The sequence below is a fragment of the Microtus oregoni genome, unplaced genomic scaffold, assembly GCF_018167655.1.
Source record: "Microtus oregoni isolate MIOR12 unplaced genomic scaffold, Mior012 000045F_ref0000178, whole genome shotgun sequence".
In the NCBI taxonomy this organism is placed as follows: domain Eukaryota; kingdom Metazoa; phylum Chordata; class Mammalia; order Rodentia; family Cricetidae; genus Microtus; species Microtus oregoni.
In genome coordinates, this window is record NW_024543219.1 from 15,241,137 (window position 1) to 15,256,423 (window position 15,287).

Sequence of the window (15,287 nt, forward strand, 5' to 3'; positions counted from 1 at the left end):
GGTGCTCTCACGTTCCTCCTAAGAGGAGAATGAGTGAACCTGCCATTCCCACCTTTGTCCTGCTGGCTGAACATCAGAGGCGTAATGAGAAGTGTTCAAGCAAGCAGGGGAGCAGAAGCCTGAGCACGCCTACCACCTTGTGCTGCCTGCTGAAGGAGGAAACCCCCCCCCCCCAGTACCCACGTGTGCTTCTGAGGTTACTCCTCTCCTGAGCAGAAGTCTGGCAGTAGGTAGCGTGGTTTGCAATGAGTGGTCCTCAAGATGCCCAGTCTCTGAGTGCATTTCTTCTATAGAGTATTTGTCCTGCGAGGCACCTCAGGATATGAGCACCCTGAAGGTTAGCTCATACTCTGAGTACATCCATTGTGAAAAAAAAAAAATCAGTGAGGCATCTCAGGATGTGTGGCCACAACTGGCACCCATGGAACTCAGAGATCTTCCCTTCAAGCAATATACAAGAATAACATGAAAGTTGTCTCTCCTAAAGTTGTAAATTCAGTCTCTGCCAGAAATTTGTCCAAAGGCTGGAAGAGGGTTAAGAAAGGAATTGGGAATTGTGTGAGAGTTCTATGTTGCTGCCTGCCACCCTCATGAGAAAGCCATGTTTCTCAGAAGGAAGTGACACCACTGGGAGGTAGAGAGCATTGCAGGTGCACACACACAGATAAGTGGGGTGCCCAAGATAAACTTCTGTGCTTATTAATCTATATATTTTCTGAAGCTTTTTTGCAATGATGACATGATGGTTAGAGCTATGTAAATTAGCAAATCTAATTTCAAACAGTATACTCCACAGTACCACCACCACCACCATTAAAGTGCAACGCTTCAGCTGAAATTATACAGAAAAGGATAAGTGGCAGAGGCAGTAGAGGCAGACAGATACAGTGTTTACTAAAGGGAAAAAATATTATAGAGGATCAAAGGTTTTGAGGGAAGAAAACTCCAAAGGCTAGGAATGAGTGTGAGAATAGATAAACAACCTGAAAATGGACGGTCCAAAAGTATATATGAGTCAAGTCTCCGAACTAAATATTTCAAAATACTTAAGGTGGCAGTGTGTTTAAGAATGCAATAGAAAAATCAAGACTAGGAGGTGGTAAGCCATCATGCATGACAGGCTTCTCCACATAAAACCATAGTTAATAGGAGATATTCCAATGGCTGGCCTTCCATAACATTCTTCTCAGTGTTGAGTCTTGTGCCAAAATTCACCCCAAAGATGCCCATGGCTTAGAAGTCCTAAAGGAGCAGTATTCATGGACATACCACATCAAAACTCATCCTTCTGTCTTTCCCTTCAAGGTCAGGTCCAAGTGAGATATTTTCTCACACTGGACAAAGGTGAATCTCCTCCTCCCTTCCCACACATCCTTGCTGCTTTGTTTGCATGCTGCCTGTATCTATTTGTCTCTTTTCACGGGAGACACTCCCACCACATACTGACTCAGTCCAGCTGTTAATGAAGGGGTCCTTAATGTGGATTGCTTATAAGAATGTTATTTGTCTCCTAACAAGAAAGTCACAGCAAGCAGAACAAAAAAGGGTACCACTGTGAATGGAATACTCACATGCTGTTCGAGATAGCATGGTGGATATTGTTTGATTATTCTGGTGCTTGATTGTCCAAGACACGTGACTTAGTCTGTAGTCTTGGAATGTTGTCTTGTTTATCAGGGGTCAGACCTACATTGACCCATGGGCCTGTAGATTTGAAGCATCCAGCAAAGATCCTCCTGTGAAAGTTTCATTGATGTTGTCATTGACACCCTCCATGCAGATCACTGCTCTCTGTAACGAAGAGTGGCCACTCAGAGGGGACAGAATGCCAGGGCTCATCTGTGGGTCTCACGGCTGAAGTAGCACTGAGATTGCTAAGTTTTATCCCATTGTCCAAGAGATGTTTCTGTGATCTGGTTTATCCTTGATATTGGTCCACATACAAATAAGAACGAGTCTGCCAAAGCCTCCCTTTTTTAATTCCAGGGAATGTGTTCAATGATTTCATGATGCAGAGGAGCAAAGGAAAAGTGAGAGACATCAGAGACATGGATTCAGAGTGGTCTTGAGACAACTTTGGGCAAGTGGCACATCTTTCCCCTCTTTCCCTCTGTCCGCTAGCTGTTATGGAGGAACTATTTTTGTAGAAGGGGTGATCATCTTCTTATACCTGTATGGAAGTCACTCTTCATCTTGCAAGATACTTCATCTGTTCTGGGTTGAGACATAAGAAGGATGTGGCACCCAATCTTAAAAAGAAAAATAGCCAAGAACCACTGAACTTCTTGCTTACCGGTTCTCCATCAATGGGTGATTACTAAGGCAAGTATCATTTGTCATATACTTTCCTGAATCTAGTACCTGGGAAAAGGAGAAATTGTTTATTGTAGCCAAGTAAGTGGACCCCGGCAGAGACAACCCATGAGAATCATTGACTCCAGACTCAGCTGATAGTCTCTACAAAGGCAACCCTCACTATGAACAGATGTGATGGTTACTTATGTTCATACTGATGTTTGCCTTTCGACTGATGGGGACTTTGGTTGCTTCTGTTACCAAACACATGTTGCTGCCTTTAGTCTTTTACCTGAAAGAACAGAATCTAGCTGTCCCCACATCTGTCACCTCTCTCCTTCACTACCTGTCTGCTGGATGGAGCAGGAGCAAGGGCAGTCAGTATCACCTACTTGTAGCATAATCTTCACAAGGATTATCCCAAAAAAGTCCACAGATGCCATCTTCACAGAGCACAAAGCTGAGTCCTTGATGTGCTCTTTTGTATATAACATGGTTGGTGCACTGCTTAAAGTACACCCACTGGCCTCTTTACACAGCCACAATGATCAGGTTACTAAAGGTGGGTCCCATGGAGTTCTACAAGTCAACTCTAGATCTCTTATTGGTCACCGTTTTTCTCCTATTATCTGCAGGTGTTTTGGGACACGATCTTTTGTGGAAGCTCATTTTCACCAAGTATGTATCCTGTCTAATGTAGACAAGAGGAAATGAGATGAGGTGCAGGAAGCAGAGTGCCTATGTTTAGACATGTTGGTGGGAAAATGCTTTTCCTCCTATTTTTTTCATTCCAGAGGCTGATTCTTGAAAAGTACCAGGGCTGACATGAGAAATCATTCCCTGCCTTCAGATGTGCCTGAGAAGACCCTAATGATGTTGGTCTAGGGAAGGTCACATTGGAAGACAATCAGCATTATACCTGTCTCCTTACTCCCTGAATTTCAATAAAGTAACCCTGCCATTATCTGCCAAGATCACAGGTTCTCTGCTTGGAGAATGTGGACCTCTCAGCCAGTTTCTTCACTGATCTACAATATCCCTTTGCTTGAAGGTACCTGGCCATATCCTGAAAGATATGCACAGGGGATTCCTGACCTGGGGACCTGCACACGCCGTCCTGGTGTCAGTGATGAAAAATGTCATTTCCTGAGATGAAGGAAGCTCAGAAGTTCTACACAGCTTCAGGAGGATATTTTGTGCAAGGCAGTGAGATAGATTCTATTCCTACATTCAGCTTCAGAACCTGTGTCAATTCTTGTCAAGATCTGAGAATAACAGGAGGACCCCTTTTGAAACTCTCCCTGGGTATGTTTTAATTTTGTATCTCCACCACACTTAGATGTTGTGTATATTTTGACAGTTCAAAAATGTCAGTCATACCTCTCTTTCCTCAGAGATCACCCATGAAACCTATCCAAACAGATAAAGAGCATGCCTCAGCAAAGATTTTCTGAAAAGGCAGTGTCCATGGTCCTTCTCTTCCTGGACTCCAATAACATGACAATGGTGCACTTGAGGTCATCCACTTGTACTGTTTCTCACTGGTATCATATAGAAACAATGTACACACAAACCAATTCTCAAATTCTGAAATAGAATTCCAGGTGAATTTACACTAACTAAAATTTAGAACACTTATGGTTTCTGAGAAGAATCCAAAGGAATACAAACTCTCAGAACCCTCTGCTGCCATCATTGTTGTTAAACTGACAGAAATTTTCTCAGATAGTCTCAGAAAAATGCCATTCTGCTACCTAAACAACAAATGTCACATTCACCTGGGGCTAATCCTAAAAGGGATGAGAGAGCAAAAGCGATTTCTCCAGACCCTGCCCTTTCGGATCCAGAACTTCCCACAAAGCCTCCAGATCCAGAAAGCTGGACAGGGAAGGAATGGAGAGTGCACTCATACAATAAAATAAAAATCACAGCAACAGATTCACCTACATTACATAAGTTGATTCTGATTTTGACAGATGCGTTGTGAAAATCAAGGCAGAGAATATGGTCTATCCATAAAGGTCTGCAGGACAAGTATGCAAAAGCAAACAAGAGGGAACCCATTAGAAAACTGAACACAATCTCAAATATACCCCAGTTGCAAACTCTGCAAAGTTCATATAAGAGATACAAAGGAGACCTACATAAGTTTCAGCCTCTTTAGTTGGAAGATAGAGACAACCTAGGGAAGATGAACTGTAGCCACATGAGCTTTAAAGCCATTAGCCAAGAAACACAGCTGTAGAACAGCTGGGGGAGATTATACCCTAGGATTTCTAGAGAAAGCCTAGTATCTACTCCACCCCAACAGACAACAGATCTCTGTTCTAAGCCAAGATGGTGGTACAGTGCTGGGTGGTAACAATGGAATTTACAGACAGAAAAGCTAATGTGTTCTGCTCACCACTCTTGCACCCATGCGGTTCCCAAGATTGCTGCATGAAGATATGGTATAGAAGCTGAATGAACACTATCCAAATTTGGGGGGACACTTCCAACACTGACTGGCAACTTTGTTCTGACTCTTAAAAACCTCAGATACCTCAGCCTACTAGAAGAGGGACACTGAGAATAGGCACGTATAGAATTTGCTTGAGCTAATGTGTCTTCATGCTGCTGGTGCTACAGGCCAGAAGAACTAGCTGCACACTCCCCAGCACTACTCCACTCTCAATGCTAGATCCCAACCTATGCAGAGCACACCCTCCTTGCTTCCCCACAGTGAATATATGGAACCATGCTGTGCTGGACACCCCACATATATCCCCAAACAGCTAGGTGTCAGACCCTAATGGACATCCGCAGCCCCAAAACCACATGTCCATTTAGATATCAGCCCTTACCTGACACTGTTTCTTACCCCCAAACACTCATATATTGTCCTCCATATACATTACAAGTAACAGTTCACTTTCACCATCTACTCACCAGTAGGAGGCAAGATACTACAGATGCGTCCCCTCCCAGCTGCTGTGCTAAACAGCCTTGTTAGTAATTGACACTGCTTGTCACTGCCTCCCCTGACACCATCTCAAATGCATTTGGTGGTATTAGAACAAGCTGAATAACAGCACCCAATAGGACCGATAAGAAATGGTGAATGTGGGTGGAATCAATATTGTGTGTATCAGGGATTCATACCTGCAAGTTTAAAAGTGGAATAGAGAATTTTGTGAAGTATATCCTAAAGATTATTTTATATTTTGGAATAAATGGTAGTTGGACCATGTCTTGGAAAGATTGAGAGCTTATACAATATGTGGACTGAATTTGGCCAATCCAGACTGACATGTGTAGTGTCTTTAGGTGTATACCTTATAGGCTCAGGGATGTGGCAGTGAATGTACACAGTGGTGTTACAGGAAGAAATATTCAAGTAGGGCCTGATAGGTAGAATTTTGAGAGTGGAAGTGGTGTGGATTGGTATGGGATGTCCTTCTGTCTATATGTTGCTTTTATTGTTAATGAATAAAGAAACTGGTTTGGCCTGATAGGGTAAAAAATAGATAAGTGGGAAAAACTAAACTGAATGCTGGGAGAAAGGAGGCAAAGTAGTAAGAAGCCATGGAACCATTGTCAGAGATAGACATGCCAAAACTTGCTGGCAAGCCACAGCCATGTGGTGATACAGAGATTAATAGAAATGGATTAAATTCATATGTAAGAGTTAGTCAGTAAGAAGCTAGAACTAATGGGTCAAGCAGTAATTAAATTAATACAATTTCTCTGTGGTTAGTTTGGGGCTGTGCAGCTGAGAACAAACAAGTGGCCTTCTTACTACAAATTGGCACCAATGTGGCCAACTAAAATCCACTAATAACCTGAGAGAGTTTGGGAAGGAATTCTAGGCACACATGCACACACACACACACACACACACACACACACACACACACACACCAGAGTTATGCACAGCTTAACACCATGGATCCTATAAGAAAGGTTTTCCTGATTCAGCAGTAGAACAAAAAACATGGTTTTGTAATGGCAGCTTCCTGGGCTGTGTTGCCAGTACAAACTCTGACAAGGTCTGGCAATGGAGCATTTAAATAAGGTTTATGAGCAGAATGCTACAACTTGCTTAATGGCAACATAGACACACTGTGTACCCAAAAATGGGGATGTGAGCATGGCTCACAATAAACAGACCTCCACTCCACCATGTTAGACTGGGCAGAGCCACAAGACAAAGCAGCCTTAGTGGCTGCTTAGCATTTTAGGAAGTGCTTCTGGCTTAAATAAATAAATTACAGATATAAAATAAAGACATATTCAGATATAAAAGACCTGTAAATGGGTCACCATTTTTGGATAAATGTGCATGGGCTTGGGATAGAGAAGTAAAGGAGTATAAGTAAATGGTTTTTAAAAAATAACATAAAGTCTTTAAAGAGACAGAGTAAACTTGTAGAACAAGTAATAGGAATAAAGAAAAATAAGCCATGTAAAGATGGACTATATACAGAGAGTCTGGATTGTGAATATTATTGTGTTTTCTTTGAATTTTTTGACTATGAAGAAGCTAAGCAACCAACATATATATCTTAAATATTTCTTGACTTCAAAATATGGGTCTAAGGATATATTACTTTGGAAAAGAGGCTCATCTTTTGTTTCCATAGAGGATGAGAACCTGTGGATTCCTTCTAGACTAATGTGGTTTGATAGACCCCCTGAAATGTCACCATGAACACTCCCAAAAAAACTTTACCCAACAAAAAGCAGGAAGCGGTTTGGAGAGAACTATGCCCAAATTCCCAAATATTGTTTAAAATGTTTGTTTACATTTAAATGGAGATATGATATAGATATTTTCATAGGTAAGGATCTTGGTTTATTGATACAAATTTAAGGTCAATTTTGTTATACTGTGTATATGCATTTCTGATCTTGATTAAGGTATTGTGTTTGTCTAGCTCATTTAAAAATATAGTATATATTTAGGAAATATAAGTTAATAGACAGTCATCCATAATAGTCAAGCTTGTAGTCATGTTAGTTAGGTTTTCTAGATATACAGAGATATATTTCAGTTAAATAGGCATTCTTCAAATCTTTCAAAGACCTACAGAATATGTCATTTAAAGTGTCTTTAGATCTTAGGACTTTTCATGACAATGAGACACAGCTGCTCCTGGCAGTACCAATCTACTTCACGAGGAAGATGGGCATTGAAGAAGCTCCTTATGGAGTTTGCTAGCCATTTACATAAGAAACTGCTCTTGTCTGGACTTGTTGATGCTATGCTGTATAAACTGGACATGCAGGACCCACAGAGAAATGACTGTTGAACTTGTGTAAAGGTGAAATGACCCTTCAGGGTTCCTGCTTTATGGGTCTGCCAGACATTCTGCAGGACACAAAAGAAAGAGACCGACAAACTGCCAATATAGGCAGAACTGTCTTTAAATTTTCTTGCTTTGTGGAAAAGTCTGCTGGATACTATAGGACTTTAGTCTGAAGATATATGGTCCAATGATACAGAAGAACATTGGCTGACTGTCCAGTTAGTGAAATGTCTCTGTCAATTCCAGAATTTTGGAAGTTGCTTATAATGCATTTCTGATTACCCTAGGCTCTACTTGACAAACTCACAACCTTGAAGCACACATCTGGAGTCTTTGATGGAGTTGAAGAATGTGTAGTTATAGTTATAGTTTTCCTTAGTTATGATAAAAGATAAAGTAGATAGAAATATTGTAACTCTAATTTTTGCTTGATACCTATTTGTTATACGTAATTTTACTATGTTAAAGTTAAAACTGTTCTTTTTATTTAAACAGAAAAGGAGAAGTGATGTGGAATTCCCCTCTGTATGCTGTGAATACCATTAGTTAATAAAGAAACTGCTTTGAGACTATGGCAGAGCAAGGCAGAACAGAGCTAGGCAGAGAAAACAAAGCTGAATGTTGGGAGAGAGAAGGTAGAGTCAGAAAGAAGCCATGTAGCCCTACCAGAGATAGATGCCGGAACTTTACGTGGTAAGCAACCCTCACACGTTCCTCACATGTGTTCTTAGGTCTGGATATTGAATGTCACCCACAGAGTCCCACATTAAGTGCTGCTTATCAGGGCATATAGGACACTCTCTTGTCATTTACCAAAATACACTGGTAGTTCTAGGCTCTACTTGACAAACTCACAACCTTGAAGCACACATCACTTTGCAGCTGCCCCAAATGCACTTCTAGGTACCAGGCTCTGCTGTCATTCTAAATGGCTCACACACACTAACAAGGCAGGCACTCCTGGACATCACATCCCTCACTGCCAAACTATTGCCACACGCATTGTCACACCTTGATTGACTGATACCAGTTCACCCAAAATCTAACATATATATATATATTGTTATATATATATATATATATATATATATATATATATATATATATAGTATGTATTGTGCTCGGCTTGACATCCCATTCTTTCACTCTCTCTTCTGACAGTGTTATTCATCAAACTCTTTGAACATACCCTCAGTCTTCTGACCACCCATACACTTCTAGGTATTGGTTTCTCTTTGACCTCCTATCCCACATTAATAGACAGCTTTGAGACCATGCTGGGAACTTTTATTCCAGTTAAACCATGCACAGTTGCTAGGAATTATCATTGGCTGGAACTCCTTCTTCTGCAGAAGACACACCTACACTGTTTGGCTTAAGGTTATGCTGGACACCTTCCTATGCTACCTAGTGTTCTGGGTGTCAGGATCCACTGCTATAACTGGGCCATGCTGGACATTAACCCCTTCCTAAAAGATAGCATATAAAATGTAGTACATCAGATTCACTTGAACACCAGCCTCCATCCTACATGACATGCCAGGGAAGAGACCAAGTTTGACACACACCCTTAGCTCTAATATACACTACTGGGAAAACAAGCACTGCTATTGTTAAGGTTCCAGTAGACACAGTTGTCACAGACATCAGCAAGTTTCTTCCTATCAGACACATATTACTACCTTGTGCAGATTTCAGTCATGTAAATTGTGTGTATAGAAATTCATAGGCATCAAGCCATACACAAAATAGCTCCATTCTGCTGAAACATGCACTACTAGACAGTGGCAGGGGTGTTAGCATGACTCATAATTTGCAATATTTTAGGACAGCAGTACGGGTGTAGAAAGAGAAACTTATTAAACATGGCCTGATTTCAAGCAAAATATGCAGGTCAGGACTGGGGAATCCTGAGGATGTGATACACAATAATGCATTCAAGCTTCAGGTCAGTGTCCAGCAAGGTCTGAAACCAAGCAATGTGTTTCAGGCTATAGTGGCAGGGAAAGGAGTACATGAGTGCATGAGATTGTGGGGGATGGCATCTAGAAGGCCAGAAGTGGGGGCAGCCCTGTTACTAAAATTCTCTGTGGGAGCAGCAGGGACATGTTCTTCAGTGTCTCATGAACACAGCAGTTTATGCTGTTTATAGCAGCAGTTGTGAGCTGTCTAGTTCAAGTAGGACCTGCCTGCTAGCATCTATTTAGGGCACATGGGGTTGTCCAGCAGGGCCTGATCAATAGTAGTATATGCGGAGCAGTGGTTGTGATGATGCTGTTATAAGGAAGATTCTGTGTGTTCTTGTAGTGACTGGTCAGACTATTGACTGCATAGTTTTTAAGTAGTATGAATGTGATGACTTGCAGTATAGTTTAGTTTGCAGCAATTAATGTGAGATTAATGGCTAGGTGTTCTTCCAGGACAGACATCAAAGAGTACATCTAAGACTCAAGACACAGTGAAAGGGAATATAGAAAGACTTGATATATAGGAGTGATTATGAGATATGGACCAACAAGGCCTGATACCTAGAAGTTAATGTGTATTCCATTCTTTCTCTCAAAAACACACATGCAATTCTCGGTTTGTCTCAGCTGTATACATCTGCTAACTGCGATACCACATGAACTAAATTGTAAATCCCTGCTTCTCAACACACACTGCTCAATATGAGCCGGAAAGAAAGCAGGCTGAGCTCTATCTCTCCTTTTTGGGGGACTCTTTTATTTCTACCTCCTATCTCTTCTCTCCTTTCTCCCCCTGCCCTTTCTCTTCTGTGTGTGTTTGTCTGTAAATTTAACTCTTCAGTATTGGATACCCAGTAGACCCTTAGACCTTTACCTCTCTCTCTCTCTCTCTCTCTCTCTCTCTCTCTCTCTCTCTCTCTCTGTGTGTGTGTGTGTGTGGTGTGTGTGTGTCTGTGTGTGTCTGTGTGTGTCTGTGTGTGTGTGTATGTATGTGGATTTGACTCTAGAGAATGCTATAACTAGCTGAATCTGATATCTATCCATGTATGTGACCTATGAAGGGAAAAATATCATGAACTGACAGCATGTCCCTTCAACCTCACTATGGTTACATGTACAATTTAATATATTAAATGTCTCCTGTGCCAAACATTCCATGCTAGTCAAAAGAACATACCACACACATAAACACACAGTCAAAACACACACACACATGACAATATGTTATATGTCAGTTCCTAATGTTTTCCCTTCCATAGGTAAATCCTCTCACACATACACAATAGGTATAGATTCAGCTAGTTATATCCTCCCCTACAGTCAAGTCCATGCACACACAAATAGATGTCAGGACCTGATGTGTTCCCAATTCTAAATAGCCACGTTATACACACACACACCCAAAGGAGAGAGCTCCTGTGTGTCTGACTTGCATGTCCTCTCTAGTTACAGCACTGCCCAGCTTTCCAACTGAACAGCACCAAAGCCCCTGAAAATCCCAGCTCTGGTCCTGTGAGGCTCTGCTGCGATCAGCTCCTGCCATCCTCAAATCTCATTACAAGACTACAAGAGATCCCTCGAGCCAGGCGGTGGTGGTGCCCAATGGGAGACAGAGACAGGCAGATCTCTGTGAGTTCAAGGCCAGCCTGGTCAGGAGCTAGTTCCAGGACAGCCAGGGCTGTTTCACAGAGAAACAAAACAAAACAAAACAAAACAAAAACAAAAGAAAAAACAAACAAAAGCAAAGCAAACAAAAACAATAAAACCCAAATAAAAACAAAAAACAAAGAGAGATCCCTTATCTCATCTCTCATCTGCTCCAAACCTGAGGCAACAAGAGCCACTCACTCCAGCCACCACTACTTCACCGGCCCTAGGCTCCTTCTCTTGCAAGGGTGGTTGAATTGCATGTCTAGAGCCCTTTCTAAACAATGGGCTCCTGGGACCTAGAGTCTTGTCTCAGTGGAGCCTTATGGTTTAGTCTAAGGCTAGGTTCCTGGTGGCAAAATATTTCTGATGGACTAAAACTTAAACATGTGACCAGGGATAGCAGCCCCAAACAAAACCATAAGCTTATTTAAAATATTACGAAATCTGAGCATGGATATGTATGTGTGAGTGACTAATTTCATTGCACGATTCTCAAGCATGAACTTAATAGATGGCATTGTCATAACCCAATGTCAAAAGGTTGGATATGGGACTGGAGAGATGGCTCATCAATAAGAGTGCTTACTGCAGTCGGGGGTGGTGGCACACAGCTTTTAACCCCAGCACTGATCTTTGTGAGTTTGAGAGGGCCAGCCTGGTCTACAGAACGAGTTCCAGGACAGGTTCCAAAGCAACACAAAGAAACTCTGTTTTGAAAAACAAAACACAAAACAAAAACAGAAAAAGAGAGTGCTTGAGTGCTTACTGCTCTTCCCGAGGACCTGAGTTCGATTCCTAGTACCTACATGGTGACTCACAACTTTCTGTAATTCCAGTTCCAGGATTCGACACCCTCTTCTGGCCTTTGTGGGTACCAGGCACACACATGGTACATACATACATACCAGCAAAACACTCATACATGTAAAATTTAAAAAACGGCTAAACACACCTGGTAAAAGAGTAGGTGGGTGGAAGAAAGAGCTTGGGAACTGAGATGGGTGTCAGGGGGTAAGTAGGATCTGGACTAGCAGAGGGAAGACTTTCTGAACAGAATGTACTGAGTTCAGATGCCAAAAGACCAGCCCTGGGGCCGAGGGTTCCTGGAGAAGTGGTGCTGAGCTGAGCTGCAAGTCTGGAACAAGCTCTGTTTGTATAAAGGCAAAGGACAGGAGGCTCCTCTGAAAAAATAGACTGCAGTCTGTAAGGAGCTCGGCTACAAGGCAGGCTGACCAGTGCAGAACAAGGGGCAGCTGGCAGTAGGGTGGCATTAAGGGATCCAAGACCTCGCTGTGTGTGCAGTGGCACACAACCCCTCATCTGAATCCAGATCTAGCTTCTGTGTTGTAACTGTAGCGGGGACGTAGCTCAGGTGGTAGAGTGCTTACCCAGCCCAGACAGAACTCTGGTTATTAATCCCAGCACCTAGTAAATGCAGGGTGGTGGTAACAGTACCAAACTCTCATCACTTGGGATACAAACACACAAGAGGACCAGAAGTTCAAGGCCAGGCTTGACCCTAGAAGCTTTGAAACCAGTCTGTCTATTTGAGACTGGAGAAGGTGGGGGGAGAAAAAGAGGAGGGAGGGAGGAAGTGAAGGAGGTGGTAAGAGGGAAGGAGGGGAGGAAGAGGTAGAGAAAGAGGGGAGAGAAAGAAGAGGGAGGAAGGGGAGGGAGGGAAGGAGTGAAAGAGACATTTCTGCGCCTGACCAAAACTACAGGAAATCTTCAAATAAACACCACGTCTGGCTTTAAGATATGACCCATGGCTAAAAGCGACCATATTGCTTCTGGCCTTCCCTTCCCCAGTAGACTTCCCTCTGCTACCTGAAGGGGTTATCAGCACTGGAGACAGAGGAGGTCACTTCTCTGAGTGTTTGTCAAAAGATACAAGCAGCAGAAAATGCTACGTCCCTCTTTCCTTCTCAGCATGGGGTTTGTACTAATTGTGCAAAAGCTGCTGGGCGCACACCGGAGGTGCTAACTGTCTATGGTTTCTGACCTGGACCGGAGCACAGAATGAATCAGAGATCAACCAGTTAGGACACAGCCTAAGGAGAGTACAGAACGGCATAAAATAAAATAAAAATGGGTTAGATGATCAGATAACTCAGATAATAGTTTAAAAACAAACAAACAAACAAAACCAAAATAATCAGGGAGTGGATGCAGAGGCAGGTGAATCTCTGTGAATTCAAGGCCAGCCTGGTCTATAGAGCAAATTAATTTCAGCACAGCCAGGGCTAGGCAGAGAAACCCTGTCTAAAACAAACCAAGAAACAAACCAGGGGCTGGAGAGATGGCTCAGTGGTTAAGAGCATTGCCTGTTCTTCCAAAGGTCCTGAGTTCAATTCCCAGCAACCACATGGTGGCTCACAACCATCTGTAGGGAGGTCTGGTGCCCTCTTCTGGCTGGCCTTCAGGCATGCACACAGACAGAATATTGTATACAAAATAAATAAATAAATAAATAAATAAATAAATATTTTTTTAAAAAAGACCCCCTTTCTCTGCAGAATCACCATGGCGGCTAAGACCCTGTACACATATCCTGAAAACTGGAGACCCTTCAAGGCCCTCATTGCTGCTCAGTACAGTGGGGCTCAGGTCCGTGTGCTCTTTGCACCACCCCACTTCCACTTTGGCCAAACCAACCGCACCCCTGAATTTCTCAGAAAATTTCCTGCTGGCAAGGTTCCAGCATTTGAGGGTGATGATGGATTCTGCGTGTTTGAGAGCAATGCCATCACCTATTATGTAAGCAACGAGGACCTGCGGGGAAGTACTCCAGAGGCAGCAGCTCAGGTGGTGCAGTGGGTGAGCTTTGCTGACAGTGATATCGTCCCTCCGGCCAGCACCTGGGTGTTCCCCACCTTGGGCATCATGCACCATAACAAACAAGCCACCGAAAATGCAAAAGAAGAGGTGAGGCGAATCCTGGGGCTGCTGGACACTCATTTGAAGACAAGGACTTTCCTGGTGGGTGAGCGAGTGACTCTGGCTGATATCACTGTTGTCTGTACCCTTCTGTGGCTCTATAAGCAGGTCTTAGAGCCTTCTTTTCGCCAGGCCTTCCCCAATACCAACCGATGGTTCCTCACCTGCATTAACCAGCCCCAGTTCAGGGCAGTCTTGGGGGAGGTGAAGCTGTGTGAGAAGATGGCCCAGTTTGATGCCAAGAAGTTTGCAGAGAGCCAGCCTAAAAAAGATACTCCAAGGAAAGAAAAGGGTTCACGAGAAGAGAAACAGAAGCCCCAGGCTGAACTGAAAGAGGATAAAAAGGCAGCTGCCCCAGCTCCTGAGGAGGAGCTGGATGAGTGTGAGCAGGCACTGGCTGCTGAGCCTAAGGCCAAGGACCCCTTTGCTCACTTGCCCAAGAGTACCTTTGTGTTGGATGAGTTTAAGCGTAAGTACTCCAACGAGGACACCCTCTCCGTGGCGCTGCCATATTTTTGGGAGCACTTTGATAAGGACGGCTGGTCTCTGTGGTATGCTGAATATCGCTTCCCTGAGGAGCGCACCCATACCTTTATGAGTTGCAATCTCATCACTGACATTTTCCAGCGATTGGACAAACTGAGGAAGAATGCCTTTGCTAGTGTCATCCTCTTTGGAACCAACAACAGCAGCTCCATTTCCGGCGTTTGGGTCTTCTGAGGCCAAGAGCTTGCCTTGTCCAGATTGGCAGGTGGACTACGAGTCATATACATGGCGGAAACTGGATCCTGGTAGCGAGGAGACCCAGACCCTGGTTCGAGAGCACTTTTCCTGGGAGGGGGCCTTCCAGCATGTGGGCAAAGCCGTCAATCAAGGCAAGATCTTTCAGTGAACATGTCTTGCCGTCGCCTAGCTGCCTGCACCTACCCTTCAGGGGAGATGGGGGTCATTAAAGGAAACTGAACATTGAAAAAAAAAAAAAAGAAAGAAAGAAACAAACCAAACCAACCAAACAAAAATGAACAGACTACTATTTTGTACGATTGTTATGCATTAATAAAAAATAGATGATAAAAATCTAAAGAAATTTCAAAGTTGCAAAATTCCTTCAACCTTGTATTATATATAAAAATCACTTTGCAGTTTAATG

The 15,287-nt window shown here is 43.0% G+C and overlaps 1 pseudogene; it reads left to right on the top strand.

Moving 5' to 3' along the window:
• Nucleotides 1–13,723: 13,723 nt before the first annotated feature.
• On the top strand, nucleotides 13,724–15,029 carry LOC121435105 (annotated as a pseudogene).
• Nucleotides 15,030–15,287: the final 258 nt, after the last annotated feature.